At 37.4% G+C, this 21098-nt stretch overlaps 1 protein-coding gene across 1 annotated transcript in view; it reads right to left on the bottom strand.

Moving 5' to 3' along the window:
- Positions 1–17565, bottom strand: part of LOC133532287 (talin-1) — a 165395-nt gene extending 147830 nt beyond the window's left edge. The window contains exon 1 of the mRNA XM_061870891.1: positions 17279–17565. The gene's annotated coding sequence lies outside the window, so the exon portion shown is untranslated. The remainder of the gene's footprint in view (positions 1–17278) is intronic.
- Between the last annotated feature and the right edge of the window lie 3533 nt (positions 17566–21098).

Consider the following 21098-nt stretch of genomic DNA (forward strand, 5'->3'; position numbering starts at 1 on the left):
GTGGTTAACTTCAGTGTGCCCTTTATACTGATATATTCTCTCTTCTTTTATGTGTATGTTGCTAGATTCCAGCGTAAGTTTTGTGATGTTTTTCGTCTACTTTTTAATAAAATATCGAGGAGAAATTTGACATTAGTATTGTTTATAAGACACCGGAAACGGAAAAAAAGATCGTGTCAACTTAAAGACCATACGTAGAAGAACACGTGTTAAAGATGTTTCATATACTATCAAAAAAACCAAATGGAAGTGGGCAGGTCACATACTTAGATGCAAGGATGACAAATGGGCCAAAGAAGTGACTGATTGGTATCCTAGGGAAGGTGGCAGAAAAAATCATAGACCTCTACGAAGATGGGAGGACGACTTCAAAGCTCTTGCTGGTGCCACTTGGCGGAGAAAAGCCCATGATCGGGAACTTTGGAGAAACTTGGGGGAGGCCTATGCTGGAAAGCAAGACAATCTCGGCTCCGATGTCTGAAACTGAGCATCGATATATAGTAATAGTTTTAAAGTATAAGATAAGTGAAACTAGGAAATAAGATGTTTATTATATTTTGTAAACTAGAATAAGATTGTTAAATAAAGGCTTATTGAATTGAATTGAATTGAATGTGAGTCTAGATTGAGGTGGTATGGTCATGTAATGAGACGCCCAAAAGAGCACATGACGAGAACAGTGCTTGACATTGAAACCGGACCGAGATGACGAGGCAGGCCCTGAGACACGTGGGCATCTAAATAAACCAAGATCTAAAGTCAGCCCAGTTAGACCCACAGACGACCCAGGATAGAATGGCCTGGCGAAGATTGATTAGGAGAGCCGACCCCAACTGAAATGGGACAAGGCGAGGACAAAGAAGAAGTAAAGGTACCCACATAGTACTTATTTTATTATTGTGTTAAACAGCAATAAAGGCTAATTTTATTTTCATTTATTTCTTACCAAGGCCAACTTGCCCAGACCAAGAAGAATGGGAAAACTATGCGCCAACTATAAATGTGCGAATTCTGTACGCAGTTGTCTAATCTATTATGTGACAATCTCCACGATTACAACCACAGAAAAAAGAAAACTACTTTTTATTGTCTGTGATTGCGTTGCTCTCAGTGTAAACGCGCCCTAAATACGCGCACGTGGTGTATGCGCCGGCGCCGATATGGCACGCGACAGTTGTTATTGAATGTGGAACGCACACTGTTTATGCAACTTGTTTGTAAATATGTATGTAGTTTATGGTGCACCTCTATTTACTATCTACACATTAAGTAAAGGTGATTTTCACATTAGATGCGGATCCGCAAGCCGCTCCGGTATGCGGGGCGTTAATAATCCCAGCACCTCCACCACCACTTAATAACTAGGTTTTTACTTTTTTGTTTGCTCTATTGTAATAAGTTCCCTTTGAGCATTTGTGATTTATTTTATTATTGGAAACTGTTTTGGCTACTTTATTATTAATTTTACTGTATGTATGAATGTATACGACCGGTCTCTAGCCTACTTAGTGGGTAAGTGAGCCTGCCTATGAAGCCGATGGTCCCGGGTTCGAATCACGGTAAGGGCATTCATTTGTGCGATGAGCACAGATATTTGTTCCTAACTCATGGGTGTTTTCTCTGTATATAAGTATGTGTTTATCTATATACGTATGTATATCCTAGTACACATAGTACAAGCTTTGCTTAGTTTGGGGCTAGGTCAATCTGGGTAAGATTGTCTCCAAATATTTTTTTACTTTTATTTTACTATGTACAATTTTATTGCAAGCTGTTCTTTTACAATAAAATAACAACATCGTGGGTGACGTTTAGGCTACAAAGAATCTCCGTTTTTTATTTCGAGGACCAACAGCTCAGCTGTGACATTAACAAAAAGAATAGTACATACAGGAAACCAATTATAGGAACTCTCCTAATTCTGGAATTGAGTGAGGGGCCCGTCAAATAGATTTCTACCACTCTTGTGTTGGGTACACCAAATATCAAATATCTTTATATTGCATAAAATATGGTACACAAGATGGAGTTTAACTAAGAAGCACATGCATATTTTACCATACGGAGATTACTCCGTATGGTGGCATTGGTGGTCACACCGCCCTTATAGGGCTCTGAGCAGCTTTCGCCGACCTTTCGGCGCGCGGCGGCGGCGTGGGACGCGCGCGCCGGATGTGAGGCAATCGGCAAAGTGGAGCGAACGAACGGACAGCTTTGCCTGATTCGTGCAAGGGACTAAATACGAACTATATTTACAAGTTTTAATTTGGTTACTATAGTGTTGGTAAAACTCGAAAGCGCTGATGGCCGAGCGGTAAGAGCGTGCGACTTGCAATCCGAAGATCGCAGGTTCAAACCCCGGCTCGTACCAATGAGTTTTTCTGAACTTCTGTACGAAATATCATTTGATATTTACCAGTCGCTTTTCGGCGAAGGAAAACATCGTGAGGAAACCGGACTAATCCCAACAAGGCCTAGTTTTATCCTCTGGGTTGTAAGGTCAGATGGCAGTCGCTTTCGTAAAAACTAAACTAGTGCCAACGCCAAATCTTGGGATTTGTTGTCAAGCGGAGCCCAGGCTCCCATGAGCCGTGGCAATTTGCCGGGAGAAGAAGAAGAAGAGTGTTGGTAAAACTCGAATCTTTTGAACCTAAATTTGAAGCACGCGACTCTGCTCTTAAAAAACTTCCGAGTCTAGAATTCATCCAAACATATACATTTATTAAATAATTTACATGTTTATTAGTAAGATTTACGATGTTTGACCATTATTTTAATTCAAATCTCCTAAGGAAGCTGAGTAGAAATTTATGACGACCTATTTTAAATTTTGGCGTCAGGCATTGAGGTATAGTACTAGTCGGCATCTGAACCTAACAAAATGTTTCCGCACCTCAAAGAAGGGCCTGCACTTCAGAGGGCCTACCGCGAAAATCGAAATTCGTCAATTGCGGGTATTTTTCTCTGTCACTCTAATTACGTCTTAGTGAGAGTAAAAGAGAAAGATCCCCGCAATTTTCGAATTCCGGTTTTCGCGGTAGGCCATCAGGTACCTGAACTTGGTAGGGTTAGTAAGTGCCCTAAGATGGGAGTACGCTGTTTTCTTGGCTAAGATCATATTATTCACGAAATACCGCGAGCGACTGTTCATTCCATGGTTCTCTGTGCGAGGCAGCTTAGCTGTGTAATTATTAATGAACTTGATGTTCTCCATAATTTTACCTCATCACTTATGAATGAACCATATATTTCTACGAATTTTCCTCACCACAAACAATTAAATATAAACAATGTATCATACAATAATTACACAAATACAAATCGCAAAACCAAAGCTCAATCAAAACAAATGTATTCTTCCATACAATCCTTGACATACTAACATACAAAATAACCTTATTTTGCACTTTAATAACATCATCACGATCAAATATAGTATTTATTACTTCAGTTTACGGTCGATACAGTACTTGGTGCGAATTTTAATGTTAAAAATATTATTGGAGTATAGCGTTATTAGGTCACTTAAGGTTGTTGTTTTTGTGTCATTACGAGAATAATGACTCGTCACTATCTCGTCATAATATTACGTCACTCGTCCCTATCTCGTCATAATATGACGTCACTCGTCCCAACCTCAGTCAATTCAACACAGTAAGCTCAAGGCTTGTGTTGTGGGTACCCAGACAACGATATACATATATAATATATGAATACATTGAGAAAATACCCATGATTCAAGAACAAATATCTGTGTTCATCATACAAATAACCTTACCGGGATTCGAACCCAGGAACATCTGCTTCATAGGCAGGGTCACTAGGTCACTACCCACTAGGCCGGTTGGATTTTGTCATAATACTTTGTCATAAAGCCATAAATTAAAGCCATTATTAGAAGAAGCATATTTTTTTCATTAACTGCTTCTCTGAAAAAATACTGTTACTTGTCTTGTATAATACAATATTGAATAAATTGAAATTGAATTTAATATTCAATTATTTATGCCTGCATTTTGTAAGATTTGTAACCAAAGGGTCTCGATCCACAGGGTCGGGTGCGAGACGGTGTTTTTTAATACTTCTGATAAGCTAAAATATTTGGCACCATAACGTCTGATAACAGCTTTAAATTGAACCCTATATCATACAGATTTCTGCCGGACAAAATACACCTATTTGTAGAATGCCCCAGAAATAAACACCGATATTCAGACAGACAGACAGATTTTAAGCACGTATTCTTGAGGTCATATAGAGCAAAAAATGTTATATGACTTTTTGGTCAAATTTGCAAAAAAATGTGTGTGTGTGTTTGCTGCACACGACACGTTATTTTTTTCATATCTTAGCGAAAAAAAATCTGCAACGAATAAGATATTTTAATTTTTTATTTACTGATTAATTTTGCGAATTTCCTCTAAAACTTTAAGAGGAATTCCTAGTTGCGATTTTTCCATACAAACGCTCTCGACTGATTCCTCCCTGGATTTTTAACCTAGAGCAGTGATTTTTTCAAATAAGATCAATATCATCAATATCTGTGCCGCTATGTTTTGCTTTTTTGGATTATTTTATTTTTAAGAAAGATACAGCGCCTCGAAAATCGCAAAAACGGCTAAATTGAATTGGCTGTAAAAAAAGGCACAGTATACAAATATGACAAAAAATATCCAAAAAATCAAAACATAGCGGCATAGATTATTTCTTCCTCTTGTAATTTCCAAAATTTCATAATGATTAGTTGCGTTTTGGAGGAGGAAACAGTCGAGAGCGAAACCTCGATTTTTGAGTTTTTTGCGAGTGAATTTCGGTCCGAGCTGCAGTTGTCCTTATCGCACGAATTGGAGGCGGAGACAGTTTCTAAATATACGTACACAGAAGGAATAGTGATGGGCATAACATCCTTATTAGGGATTGCAGAACCGGTACTGTTTTAAAGAACCGGGATTTCCCGGTACTTTCGGAACTGGTCTAATTATTTCATTATTTTAAATAAAACGACAGCATTTTGCGATTTGACCACCTTTCGTATTATAATTTAATAATCACATTTTCTTTTATTACGTAGTAGGCAATTTTTTTTAGAAATATAGTATTTTACATTGCTCACACTTGTGCGTCACAAGTAAAAGATAACTACTTTGATGTTTGCCACTAGATAGCAAATTTAATGAAATTACATTGACGAGGGGATTTATATATAAGTATCGCAGTCGTATTGTATAATCCGCCGTATTACATTACGGCTAGCCGATATCAAAATAAGGGCCATTTTGAAATGCGGCGGTTCAACGATTAAGGTATGTTGGGTAAATACCGGATGCGGGTGAAGAACGTAGGACATTCATTTCCCCCTAATTTGGCTTTATTTTTTAATGTTGGCAACATTGTGTAAGACGCCATTTCATTGCGCCTCGACTGTCAGTGCCCCCGCGTCACTCAGGGAGTCGGGCTTGTGCTATGTGCAATCACAGAGAGCAAGGTAAATTTCGCGAATTCTTCCTTCTATCCGATCTTCGCTCTGTAATTTATTTTGCGTATTGTGATGAAACTGTGTTTGTTTTTGTAATTGTGTTAACAGACCTAGCACTGCTGTAGACCGATATCCGATCTTGACCCTTCCAGGTAAAGATCGGACCAGAAACAATCAGATCTTTACCTATTTAAAAAACAGCAGTGATTATCAAACTTTAAATTTTCTTCAATTTACCTACTGACCTTAATTATCACATTTATTGTTTTTTTGATCACACTTTCGTACCATTATTTTTATCCAGTACCACTACCAGCGCGACGGTTACTGACAATGTAATTTTTTTAATTTCTGCAACCCAAAGGTTGCCTTTTAGCGATAAGACCGCATGTTGTTTACCTGTGCTTATGTGTATGTTTTCTTTTGTATTGTTTTCTTTTATTGAGGTGTGCAATAAAGAGTATTTATATTGTATAGGGATGATGATACATGTTGAAATTTATAACAAAATCGAGTAAAATAGATAGCAAATGAGCAATTGTTCGCAATAAAGTACCTACACATACGGATGCATATTTAGATGTGCACGCATACATACATTGCTAGTTTCGGATACAAAATAGAGATAGGGCTTCGAAATTAGTTTCCTTAAAATGCTTCAAGAGGGCCCTCTTTTCCTATATATTTACTTTACTCTTTACATACGATCCTTACATTTTATCAAAAAAAAAAAATTGTATATCAACTATATATATATATATATATATATATATATATATATATACATAATTGCAAAATTAAACCAACAAAATCGCAATTTTAATTATTTTCCATACTTCAAGATGGGCTCTCAGTGACCTTGACCTTTTTAAGAACTACTTAGTCTTTTTGATTTCTAAGTTTGATTCTTATTTTTTTGGCGACCTTCATTAAAAATGACGGCACGATTATTTTTTATTTTGATTTTTGTCCCTCCTACTTAAGTACTTAATATCTTCCAGTACATTCCATTCAATAAACAATACATTTACACTTTCCCTAAACCTGTACAGTTCACGAAATCTTAAATTGTCAAAACTACGCAACGTATCTATTATTTTAGTGGTTTTTTTTTATTACTTCGGGTAAACCTTACAATCTAGAGGTTTCTTAGCACATTGTTTACTTATCAAATTGCCTTATGACATAAGTATCAAAGTTTGAGAGCCACAATTTTACCAATTTTTGTATCCGGGTTAAGATCGGATACAAAAGGGTAGACACCGGACCCATTTCTTTGTGATACCTTATTCTCTTTCCATTAGAAGCAACTTTTTTTCACCATCCAATGTTCTCCCTTGATGGCAAAACACTCGTTACCCTAAAAAAAAGTATGTCTCGACATCTTACACAGGTACAAAACTAAAACCGTTCTATATTGAAGATTACCAAAATTCAGGCCGAATCTACGGTTATTATTTAACGATTCGCTACGTACTTCAAGAATCTGTCACGTGTTGAGATCTCGAAAAATCATTTTTTCACGAGTTCTCTCAATTGGTACCAAAATTGTCCGGCATTATCCCAATATACTTTACCCAGATTGTCATTGCGATATAAACGTTCTTCAATAAGGCGGCCCAAGTTTAGCCCCATCGTACTACAAGTTAAATAGATTGTAGTTTAACCATAGGTATATTTAAACCTACTTACAAAATTTCACAACACACCATGATCACTCCCAACTTACTGATACGGATAGGTACAGTCAAGTGTAAAAATATGGGTGTACACATCTTACTCAAAAATATGTCCCATAGCATCTTATTCCAGTGTAATAAGAGCGTAGTACCATATTTATGCGACGATTCTTTCGATACATATTTTTGCACTTGACTGTACGACGACAACCGAAGCTGAGACATCATTCTTTTTTGCAGTTTTTACCTATATGGTAATTAATATCAATCAATCAATCAATCATTTATTATTTCGTCATCACAGGTGTAAAATACATTTAGTACAGGTGATAGGGTGCTTGGTATTAGGGTGTAATAGATACAGTATAATATAAAAATGAAAAACAATATTACGTGGTAACAACAAAAACAACTTGCGTCGGGCAGCGCAGAATAAATTCCGTCTGGCTCGCGGGCGATGTCGACGGAACGGCGCGCAATGAGCGAGCGCACGAGTCTCGCGTCTGTGTGCGCGCACTCACACTTAGATAGCTCCGGCTCCCGCCCACCGCAGCGCGACAGAAACATAGCTTCAAAAATTCAAGATTTGTAAAGTTGCTCAGCTAGGAATTGCTCTTAATGTCTGTCAATAGGTATGTCTAAACCCAGTCACATAGTGGCAGCTTCGCAGCCAAAAGGCGTTTTTCACTGAGTTATTACAGATACAATTTTTTACAAAACTTGACATTATCTCTAAAACAAGACCGATTTCAGGAAACTGTATGAAATTTTAGTCTCTGAATGCGGTCAAGAATAATAATAAACTTCCTCGCGCTGTCCCGGCATTTTGCTACGGCCTGGGGTCCACTTGACAACTAATCCCCAGAATTGGCGTAGGTACTAGTGTTTTGAATGCGGCCCAGAATACACCTTCAAAATATGTCGGGTTATATGAGCCCATGGTGTATTATAAGTAGTAGTCGTAAAACACCATATTGTACAAATGACCACAGTGAGAGAAACGTACTTATCGATCGATTTATAATAAAGTTCTTAACATAAGTGGGCGACTGTAAGAAAAGTTATAGATAGCAACACCCACGCCTAGAGACAGGTAAAACCCACAACAATAGACCAAGATGCTGTAACTCTTTTTGAAATAAGCGCAAGATTGAAATATAGTCTATATCTGTCACAGTTCAAGGGTCTGTTGCACAATGTGTAAGTAAAGTCCTGCGTCAATGCAATTGACATTAATGTTCGGGTTCGGCCAACACTGGTCTTGAATAAGCTACTTGCCACTTATCTGTCGAATATGGAGTACTGCTGTCACCTTTGGGCAGGAGCACCTGGATGCCAGCTTGGACCCTTGGACTCAGTCCAAGGGCGCGCTGTACTTATCGTCGACGATCCCAAACTCACAAGCGGCATTGAACCTTTAAGTCTAAGGAGAGACTTTGCCTCCTTGTGTGTGTTCTACCGCTTGTACAATGGGCTGTGTTCTGAAGAATTGTTTGACATCATGCCAACGGCCACTTTCTATCACCGCACCGCTCGCCGTCGGCAGGGTGTCCAATGTCCATCCTCACACCCTAGAGCCTAAATGGTCGCGCTCTGTGCGGTTTAAGAGGAATTTCCTCCCGCGGACGCTCCGGCTGTGGAATGAGCTCCCTTCCGAGGTTTTCCCGAGGGTATACAGTATGGGGTTCTTCAAAAAAGGAGTGTACAGGTTTTTAAAGGGTCGGCAACGCGCATGTAACATCTCTGGTGTTGCAGGCGTCCATAGGCTGCGGTGACTGCTTACCATCAGGCGGGCCGTATGATTGTTTGCCACCGACGTGGTATTAAAAAAAAAAGAATAGTCATCGTTGGCGTTTCACAATCTTCAAAAAGCTTAACTGGTAAAAAGTGCTAAAAAAAAATATTTTATCTGGCAGTTAATTTATTTGTTAATTAGCTATCCAATACTTGGACATTGTGAATCAGGTCCTTAGAGTTAAAAAAATAGCTATAAACATGGTTAAATGTTGACACCTGCCTGTGGTACGGTCAATGGAAGGTAGATTTATGGAACAGAATCTCCATATACCAAAAAGTGTCATAATCATAAGGCCGATGGCCATGGGGAGGGGGTTTAGTTAGACATTTTATTCAATTGGCAAATACGGTCGAATTAATAATCTCGGTTATACGGTAAAGTCGGTTAAAAACAAGATTCGTTTGACAGAATTGGGTACTTGACACATGTTGAATATTATAACAAAATTTAGTTAAATGGATAGAAAATGAGCCATCCATTATAAAAAATAGGAATTTAAAAAATTATATTGAGATTATAAAAAAATACAAGGCTCCAAAATCTCAAAAAAAGTTTTTTTTTTGTCTTTCAAAAATAGAAAAGAAAATAGTACCATTCGATTCCTTACATTTTATTGAAAAATTAATTGTATGACAACTATACACATAAACGCAATATTTCAGGGCCAAAATGGCAATTTCCTTGATCTTCCATACATTTAGGACAGACTTATATGATGTGATGTCACATCACCTTATCATTTTGTTAGAGGTGTTTCAATCGTCGAGTGCGAGCGTCAGACTTTAACTCTAATTTCTGACCTTTGTGTGGCTTAAATGCCATGAGTCCCATATAGACATTTGATCCTCAGGAAAATCAAGATCGTTTGACATTATTTACAAAAAACAGTTAAGTAGCCAATTTACAAGCGCAACGACGATATATCGGAGCCACCAAGGTGCTCATAAATATCTGAACATGTCCTACATCGTAAAAGCGCTCGAACTATTGAAAGTATAGAAAATGTTGTATCTTATTAGTGCCGGCAATAGGTGCTATAAAAAGATGGAGAGGAAGCAACGAGTTTCGTTGGCAACCATAACGCATGACTCACCAGTACCAGTGTTATTATTGTTTTTTTTCGTGTAGTTTTTTATCAAAGCATTAGGTTGTAGTGTAAACACGACATTGGAACTTCGTATTTATTTTGATCGCTAGTGATATTTGTTGCATCACTGTATCTAAACTGTGTATTTATTTGGCAGATAGTACAATGTGTCATTTTTAAGATAATTTTTAACACTTTGTCGTTTACCATAAGAACGAAATTTGCTTCTATCTTTATACGAATAAGCTTTAAGAGGTTCCTTATGGCAAGCGACAATGTGGACTCTTTTAGAGACGCTTGTAATAATGTAATATAATTTGTGTTTTAGTTTAAATTTAAATTAAGCGATTTCCAAAAAAGATATCTTCTTCTTTTTCTTCTTGGTACCTTTTGCTTGAAAACGACATAAATGGCAGTTCCGTTCGAATATTTTTTTTATGATATAGCAGGTAGGGAGGAATTTCCGGCTCGAGCGCCATCTTGATCATCACGGCACGTAATTAATTCCTTTGTTTTTTTCTCATTAATATTGTTTAAACTGTAATATCGATAGCTTATTATACAGTAAACTAATGTAGTAGTATTGGGAGCGTGCACGACTGTCACGCAACCTAGTGTCCGCAAGTCTAGGGGAAAACGTCAATTCACTACATCTTATAAAACTACTCCAAAACTAAAAACTACTGAACGGATTTTCATACGACTTTCATCTATCAATAGAGTGATTCTTGAGGAAGGCTTAAGTATATAACTTGTTAAGGTTTTGTGTAAATTGTTTGAAATATAACGATGTTGTCGGAAAAAATCACGCTGGCTAGGAGCTTTAATCGAAAACGCTGCCTAATCCGTTTGAGCTATAACAACACAATGTATGGTGGGGTTGTTTCTCATTCATAGGTCTACAAAAAAGTCCGCGATGTGAAATGTCTATCTTTTAAGGATAACTTACTATATCCATTCTTAACTTCTAGAAAAAGATCACGTAATATGTGGCATTTGCAAAGCTATTTACATGCGATACAAGGAGGAAATGCCGCAAGCATCCTTGGTACAATGCCTCAAGGGCCTATTTTAGATTTAAGCTAGTCATAGTAATCCTCAGTATGTCTGTATATATCCATTATGATAATGACCCATCTGTAGCAAACTGAACAGTCGTGATGTATTGCTCCAATTCCGTATTAAGAATTGTACTAATAACTACAGTAATAATAATAACCTTCGTAGCTGAAAGTGATTGGTCCAATCCAAAAACTGGCACCTCAGGGGCCAATTGTTACATAGTTATTTTCATTAGCTATTAAAAAAAGGCAGAACAACACATATTTACGATACCCTAGAACGGGATGTATAAAGTGTTGAAAAATGCTGTCTATATATTAAAATCTATATGATGGGAATAGTTGTACATACGAATGCGAATTTTAATATTCGTGGCTTCCCTGATCGATGCGATCAAGGTCTAAAATACGCGAACAACATGTACTTTAACGTCTTTGTAATTGACGTTTTATTCAGATATTTGTCAAACACCATGGCCTCCTCCGATATATCTGATGACGATGTATAAATGCTTTCTCTGTTTTTTTATACCACGTCGTTGACAAACAAGCATACGGCCCGCCTGACGGAGCAGTCACCGTAGCCTATGGACGCCTGCAACTCCAGAGGTATTACATGCGCGTTGCCGACCCTTTAAATTCCTGGTACACTCCTTTTTTGAAGAACCCCATACTCTAGCCCCTAGGTTATTCCAGATTCGAGCGGGAGCTCTAAAAATAGTGGTTAATTCGCTTCAGTCTTTACCTTGCGCCGATTACGTCAGTCGGTTGCTTATTTCTCGATAACGCGTCCTAATTGACTCGACCGATCTTTCATTTAAGGACGATTACGAAAAACTGCCAATTTGGCGGTTCTCGTAGCGTTATGGCAATTACTTTTTTAACGCATTGATGACCTTTTTAGGGTTCCGTACCCAAAGGGTTAAACGGGACCCTATATTACTAAGACTCCGCTGTCCGTCCGTCTGTCACCAGGCTGTATCTCATGAACCGTGATAGTTAGACAGTTGAAATTTTCACAGATGGCCGGGTCCACACAGAGCGAGCATACGCGCGAGGCAATTTCCTCACGCACAAACTGGCCAGGCAAACGCACGCGCCGCCTCAGCCGAGGCACTTCTACACTGGCCGGTTTCCCTTGTTCCTCGTACATAACCGAGTTACATTACCAGCAATGTACAAGGAAAAAATATTCTTCGCACAAAACCGGGTAATGTATTAAGAAATATTTTTTCTTTGCACATTACCGATAACATTACCAGTTGTACGAGGATGTAAATATTCTTCCTATATTACTTGGTTTTGCTCAAAGAAACCGTTATTCCATGTACAAAACCAAGGAGGTTCTGCGAGTAAACAATAAATAAATAAATTGGCCAAGAGCATGTCGGGCCATGCTCAGTGTAGGGTCCTGTAGTTGCCCAATGAACTTAATCTATATATATTATTATTTAAATACATAAAACAAAATCGATCGAATTTTTATTGATTTATATATCCATACCAAATTTCAGCTTCCTAGCACTAACAATCACAGAGCAAAGCCTCGGACAGACAGACAGACGGACGGACGGACGGACGGACAGACATAGCGAAACTATAAGGGTTCCTAGTTGACTACAGAACCCTAATAAAAACCTAGTTACATCTTTCATCTGGGTACAAGTTGGTACGAGTTTAGATGTTGGGACTCTCACAATCTACCCAGCAGTGGACACAATAATACCATGAATTAAATTCTCAGTATTCCAGCTAGACGATGAGTCATTTAATATAATTGCAATACTTTCAACGGTCACGTATTTTAACATTATCAATGGCGTCACTGTTTCTTGGAAATGTGAGAGGCTGAGCTATTGGCATTCTGGGTATTTTGACTTTGTATGTTGTATGTTTGACGACCAGTTTGGCCTAGTGGGTAGTGACTCTGCCTACGAAGCCGACGGTCCCGGGTTCAAATCCTGGTAAGGGCATTTATTCGTGTGATGAGCATGTATAGGTGTTTTCTATGTATTTAAGTATTTATAAATATTGAATAATACCCTCAACACAAGCCTTATTGAGCTTACTGGTGGGACTTGTGTAATAATGTCCTATAATATTTAATTTAAATTCAATTTAAATGTTAGGTCAACCGTTGAACTGAGGCGGTTGTAAGATATAATGGTCAGCCATGGGCTTGGTGGCATGAAGCCGATTTGTACACTTCTAATATTTGAACAATTTTTAGGCCCAGCGCCTGCTCTGAATCTACAATAAATAAGTTGACCTTACGATGAAGTGGAGGACCCGCACGAAATCCCCTTTTCATAAAAACGTAGTCCTCATTCTCCTTTCTGGATACTATGGATAGGATACTAACATTATTGAAAATATTTTGACACAATTTGTTGCGTATCAACCATAATTTTTTTCCAATTTTTAAGCAGCATTTAGAAAATTGTATGAAATCTGTTTTCCGCACAAAATTTCTTCAATAATTAAAAAATCTAAAAATAGTCAAACATAGGGACAAATTATATAAAAATATTTTCCATAATGTCAATGTCCAGAGAGGAAAATGGGGACTATGTTTGTATGGAGAAGCGACTGTTCCCTTTTCTCTTAAAGCTGGAAAGGGAAACCACCCTTGGCTAAACCCTACATTCTGAAGTATTTAAAATTATCCGAATACACCTTATATCAAAATGAAGTGACCTGATAATCCAGTAAAGAACAGGTCAAGGTCCCCAAATATTTGAACTAAACCAGACCTAGTAGGCGTTGGTTACATTATGTTTGTGTACCATTTAACAATCCACTGTGTACAACTACAATGTTATGAATGTTAGCTCATCAGTATTTTTAAATAAAAAAAATGGGGACAATCTTACACAGATCAACCTAGGCCCAAACTAAACAAAACTTGTACTATGGGTGACGATATATAAGTTACGTATATAGATAAATACATACTTATTATACATAGAAAACACCCATGACTCAGGAACAACTATCTGTGTTCATCACACAGATCACACAAATAAATGACCTTACTGGGATTTGAACCCTCACTACCAACTAGGCCAGACCTGTCGTCAATGGTACCATAGATTAGAGATAGATTTTAGATTTAGAATTTTAGATTTTTATTTGTAAGTTTTTATTATTATTATTATTTTAGTTATTTTTTTACTAATATTTATTCTAATAAAGCTCTTAAACAATCTATATTGACTAACTAAACTAAAATATAATATTACAAAATTAAAACTAAAATTAAACCTAGAAATAAAATAAAATCATAATCATAAATTGTTATTTTTTGTAATTCGACATCTAGACACTTTATACATCTCTAAGTAATAATAATTCACTTACTTTTTCTTTAAACAATAATACTTTAAAGTAGTTTGCATTAATATTTTCAATGAATAGTATTTTATAATGGTTGATATGCTTGTTTTTGACGTGTAAAAGTGCCCTTGTGGCCTATTTGTAAAAAATAATAATAATAAATAATGGCTGGATACTATGCCAAGGGTGGATTTTAGTTAGAAGAAACTGCTTATTCATAGATCTGTACCCAGCACAGAAGCAGTGTTGTAGTATCTCGCCCACGATATATTATATACCCGTCCCTCTAATTAGAGAAACAGGAGTAGACTATCGCGAATTTTGGATGGCGAAATACTAACCTGCCGCTCAGTAACAGTAACTTAAAAAAACAGTGTGGGATAGGGACATCTAAGAGGGCTTTGTAATATGATTTATTTAAATCTATAAAATTAAATCACTGGACTACAGGTACAACAGAGTGGATGTGAACCACATGTTGCTCCGGTGTGCAAGTGGGGCATCACTTTATACATGCATAGTGCTGTCTCAGCCACACACTGGAGTGGCGCGTGGATCTGCATCTGATGCAGTCTGATGGTTTTTGTTTGATGTCACCTATATTTTATCCTGTTTTATTTTACGTCTTTTGTATACTGTAATTTTTGTAATGTTTAATTTCTTGGTGTATTGGCTTGTCTGTAAAGCCATGTAAATATACTTATTGTTAATAAATAAATCAGTATGATAACCGCATAAATTATCATCAGTGGACCTACAGATTTGAGGAAAATAGATCAGACTCGCTGGACAGTAAGCTGCAGCTCCAACTCTAGGGAAATGGGCTGAATGAAGTCAGCACGTGATTGACAGCCCACCTGTTTCCAGCCAGGCGTCCCTACACTCTCTTCTATGTCATCAGTGGACATCTTTAGCTGTCATTTAATATGTATCTCCCACAAAGTAGTTTATTTTGTTAAAATATAGCACCCGTTTTTCCAATAAAAATGTTATACAATTGAAATACTATTAAATCATTAATCAGGCATGACTAACAAACTACTGTTATTTTTCTTATTCTGATCTTCCTGCCCTATGAGTAATGTGATCAATGAAACAATTCAAACAACATAAATCATATCCCGTTTAAATAAAATAAATAGTATCATCCTGAAAATAAATGTACAACAAGGATAAACTGATTACATTAATATCAATTACTAATTATTAACCACATCACTAAGAGCTGTGTTTTATTTAAATTGAAATACAATTGGTTTATCAATTAATGACAATAATCTAAGAGGTACAGCAACTGACTATTATTTCTGGACATTATGTCTCTGCAATCAGATTTAATAACTATCAATAAATTTAAAAACCCTTTACACAATAGGCTATGGTGGCTGCTTACCATCAGGCGGGCCGTGTGCTTGTTTGCCACCAACATAGTATTGAAAAAAAAACATCCCAAATAATGCCTTACATAATTTAGGAAAAAGCTAATATTCCTCAAACCAGTAGGAAGCTCGCTTTGATATAAAAAAAAATGCATTGAAATCGGTTCATCCATTAAAGAGCTATGATGCCACAGACAAATACACAGACAGACATTGACACCACACACCCCACTTTTAGCATTGGGGGTTAAAAATGGTCAGTGCTGGCATTCTGGTGTTCAATCACTGTCACTGTTGTCAAAAATATGTATACATTTTAATAATATAACCAGTCATTTTAAAATTATTTGTTCGTTTTCTCTTGTCATTAGAATTTTAAATTATTTTAAGTATTTCTCGTTTGCTGACATCTTTACAAAAAAGTACATCTAGTAAATTAAAATTTCACCAATTTTAACTTAAATTTAATGCAGTCAAACATTAGTAGTACATAATGTAATATTCTCACTAATATTTATGCCATGTTCCACTGATTATTCTGTTAGCTTAATGGTTATTTTAATTTAATAGTAATTGAATGGTGTGACTGTCAAATGTTTTGTATGCACTTAATAGAATGCTGTCTAAATTTCGATATCCATTGAGAAATTTATCTTTGGTGAAATTATTGATTTTCGAACGCACCATGAAAATTGAGTGACATATTTGGCTGAATACGGTTTTCACAGCCCTAAAACTACTTTTTTCTTAAACTTCAAAAACAGCTGATGCCTGATAGCAGTTTTTTTACGCCAAAATTAGATAACGAGCTTATCAGATAAAGACAAAATGAAAGGCAAACCCCAAGCTTGTTGGATGGAGGACGCGCACTCCAAAAACACTGTATTCGTGATCAAATCTATTTAAAATTTCTGATGTCACCTCGTATGTCGATGTAGGCGCGTAAGGCAAGGCCATAGAAACATGCTAACAAACATCGCTAAAACCTTGAGAGAGGCTATTGGAAAACTCATTAAGCTAACTTTTTTGGCTTTTTAAACCAAAAACTGACCCGTAAAGCAAGTTTTTCAGGAGTTTCAAGCGACAATCCTTATGTCAACAAAGGGTTTTTGCACATTTACTAAATAATAATTACTACGGAAGCTATTCTGACAAGTTTATTGCCCCAAAGGCTAGTTATAGACGAGAATTCAAACGGAATTGGGTTACGGTAAGCTTTCGATCGATATATTTATACGAAATCCTGAAAGCTCCAACAAGATGGCGGGAATGTAACCCAATCGATTGCGGAAGAACGGGAGCGGGAGGAAGTGCACCGCGAACAGCTCGACCTAAATTCGGTCGGGTTATACGTCTGATCGGACATATGTACGGATTCTTAATTTTTACGCGTTATCTATAAGCACTACATTTTCGCGACTCATTAATTAGGTAGATAATATAATTAACTATAATTACTTACTGTTTTTATTCTCCATTAGGGTTTAAATAATCACAAAACACAATTTTATGTCACAAGCACTCACACGCCCCATTCATGTAATAACATCTCGGATACACTGCGCCATCTGGTGCGTTCGGATACTCGCGTCACCTGTGGCTGCATTCACTGCGGTGTTAAATTTAATTTAGTTCTCAATAATTAGTGACTCAAACTTTCAATTTAGACTTTAATATTGCTATAACAGTAGCCACGATGACGTAATTATTACATTTTACTTATTGTTACAAGCCTAGACTATATTTTAAGCTAGTTAAACGTGCAGTTGTTAAGCAAGCGACGAAACTATTGATTTTTCTCCCAGCTGATTCATTCTGCCGCCTACGCTAGGCGTGTAATCGACGATTTCGCGCAATTTTGTCGCAAACACATAACCCTATTTCTCTAACTTGTTTCCTGGTTAAGTTAGCGAATTCCACACAGGTATAGACAAGGACATCTCCTTAAAAGGTGACTAGTCTGTGATGCGGTACTTTGCGATAGTAGAACGAGTTAGTTTAGATATTCAGACTGTGTCCAATGGGCAAGGTCTCTAGACTGGTAATTTACGGAATCCTACGAGTTTCTAAACGGCTTTGATTGAACGATAATGGCCTGGTCGTTTTGAAACGAATTCCTCTTTCTAACTTAGGAATTCTTAATGTTTAAGATTATTTACCTTTAGATTAAGAGAGAGTCCAACTCGTAGTACATAAGCTATACCGGGGTTCAACCAATATTTTGCTAAATCTTTTTTCGTTTCGGGACTTTCAGATCATTATTAGCTTTTAAAATAAAATTAAATAACTACCTAATACTTAGTCCTTAACCATTTTGTCTTACGGTGACATAAGTATGGTGAATTATAATTTGTTTTTATACATGCCACATTGAGGCTTTGGCATATTTTTCTTAGTAAACTTCCCAGTACGGGTCAGATGATTATTTTATTATCTAGCTAGTGTAATATTATCGAGTATAATAAAATTAACCAAGAAAATGAACATTAAAACTATGAACGCCTTCAAAAAGCGCCTGCCAAAATTAAATAGCAATGCAGCGCTTTCACACAATCGGCACGCGACTAATGGTACATTTATTTATCAAAGTTTTTCTTGGATAAACGTTAACACTTACAATACAAACCTTAAATTAAAACTTGATATACAATAGCTTAGTTATATAATAATTATCGTGATTCTAAGGTTTTAAGAAATTTTATATCAGCGCCATCTATCGGCAAGTAGAATTGACACTTTTTGTAATGGACATACGAATTTCCGAACCTCACTATCCCCATAACATAACGATATTCATATAAATCGGTTCATTCAAGCGTAAAGAGGTAAGTAACAGACAAACAGACAGACTACCATTTTGTACTATTGGGCGTTGAAAGTTTCAACTTGAAACTCTAGGTCTATGGGGTCCCAGCGCGCACTAGTTTTATGCAGAAATCGGGAAGCGTCTGGTTCATCTAGTTGACTTAACTGGTGACCGAAGAGCTGGCGGCTTCCTCGCACAACGTATCAGCATTGCGATACAACGAGGAAATGCCGCCAGCATCCTTGATACAAAAGGTCTATTGTAGATTTAAGCTAGTTATATTAATCCTCTGTATAAGTATATTGGTATTGTAAATAAATAATTATTGATAGACATTCAGTCTCGTATTGATAAGGATTTCTACACCTAACTAACAAAATTGAGCTGTAAATATGTACGCAAGCTGTCAAATAACGTAACTTACAAAAGTGCATCTTCATAATTCCTACAAAACAAGTCGAGCATTAAGATAATCTCACAGATACCCAAAACTTATAAATTACACCATCCGTCTCTTTCTTTCGCACAGAACAGTCGATGAGAGGAAAGAGAGGGGAGATGTTATGAATAGTTATTGCTGGGGTGGCTAGCACTGGATTGAGTTTGCTATTTTTATTGATAGTGATGTGCCAAGGCTGGGAATGTTTCTGCGTTCCCGGGAATGTTTTTTTGCAAGCAAACAAGAAGGTAAATCGCCTGATGGGAAGCAATTACCGTAGCCCATGGACACCTGCAACACCACAGGGATTGCAACTGCGTTGCCGGCCTTAAAGGTGAAAGTACCTACGCTCTTTTCTTGAAGGTCTGATTTATAGGTTTGGTTTTTTTAATGTTAGCTGTCTAATTATTTGACAGGCTAGCGGGAATAGGGAGTATTGCTGCAATGTTCTGCCGCCAGAGTGCAGCACTAGCACCTTTCGTAAACCATAGAGTAACTTATACATACTGTGGCTTAAAATGTATTTTGACAAGTTTTCACAAATGATAAAATAGGATATCGATGCAATAAGGCGGTTTGTTTACAAAGGGCCTACCGGGAAACGCGAAAATCGTAATTTAATTACGTGTCACTTTTTCACTCAAATATGCAAAAGTGATAGAGAGGTTAGATAAAGAAATTTCGATTTTCTTGTTACGCGGTAGATCCTCAGATTATGATGGATTATGGTAGTGGCGCCCCCTACGAGTTTCGCGTGATATTCCTTATTGAGTTCTATTGACACTCCGCCACCGGTAACAAGGGGACATTCCCGATCTAAGTAAGTACCTAAAGGTAAACTCGCGTCACGAGCACATCACTATTCAGTCAGGGGTCGTTTTAAATAGTGATGGGGCGTTTTCATCAATCATAAACAAAGTGCTGTTAATTTTGAATTGTTACTTCGTTTTGTTAATGGCGTTGACGATGCTTTTGGGTGTCATTGGTATTTTAATGAAATGCTTTAGAAATTACTTGTGATCTAATGGATGTTCTTGTTATGGGATTGCTGTTTTTAGTTTCAATTATACCTTTCGTTTCGAATGATGATCCATGCTTGGTGTAGGCTTTCGTAGTTACCAGCATTTTTTTATATATTTTTTTTTAATTTTCTTTTTTTTAATACCACGTGGGTGCCAAACAAGCATACGGCCCGCCTGATGGTAAGCAGTCACCGTAGCCTATGGACGCCTGCAACTCCAGATGTGTTACATGCGCGTTGCCGACCCTTTAAAAACCTGTACACTCCTTTTTTGAAGAACCCCATACTGTATACCCTCGGGAAAACCTCGGCAGGGAGGTCATTCCACAGCTGGAGCGTCCGCGGGAGGAAATTCCTCTTAAACCGCACAGTACGCGACAATTTAGGCTCTAGGATGTGAGGATGAACACCCTGCCGACGTCGAGCGGTGCGGTGATAGAAAGTGGCCGTTGGCATCATGTCAAACAATTCAATTCATTCTGTCAGAACAGACCAAACGAGCTATTAAGACAGAGGGTCCCTTAAGTAGGAACTGAATAATTGAACCGACTTGGTATCACATGGATCTTGCTACTGTTTACGGTTGAGAGACTTGTTTTTTTTTACAAGTTATGTTTTTGATGGCATTTTAGCTTTACTACGACATATTTAATTTTACAGCGCTTTCGAGCCCCTAGCTGTAAAGGTGCGACCAGACCGCAGCTTAAAAAACGGTCACGATACGGAATCGCAGTGACGCGTCGTATGCGTACCGTTTTTGACGCATGCTCCCCACACCGCTGCTTAAAATACGCTGACGCACCGTAAATTGATCTGCGTAAAAATCGCAAATATATTACACGGAGATCTTATGGCAGACACCACACCGGTGACGTCACTGCGATTCCGTACCGTCACCGTTTTTTAAGCAGCGGTGTGGGGAGCATGCGTCAAAAACGGTACGCATACGACGCGTCACTGCGATTCCGTATCGTGACCGTTTTTTAAGCTGCGGTCTGGTCGCACCTTATGCTGTA

The sequence above is a fragment of the Cydia pomonella genome, chromosome 26 (assembly GCF_033807575.1).
Source record: "Cydia pomonella isolate Wapato2018A chromosome 26, ilCydPomo1, whole genome shotgun sequence".
Taxonomy (NCBI): Eukaryota; Metazoa; Arthropoda; class Insecta; order Lepidoptera; family Tortricidae; genus Cydia; species Cydia pomonella.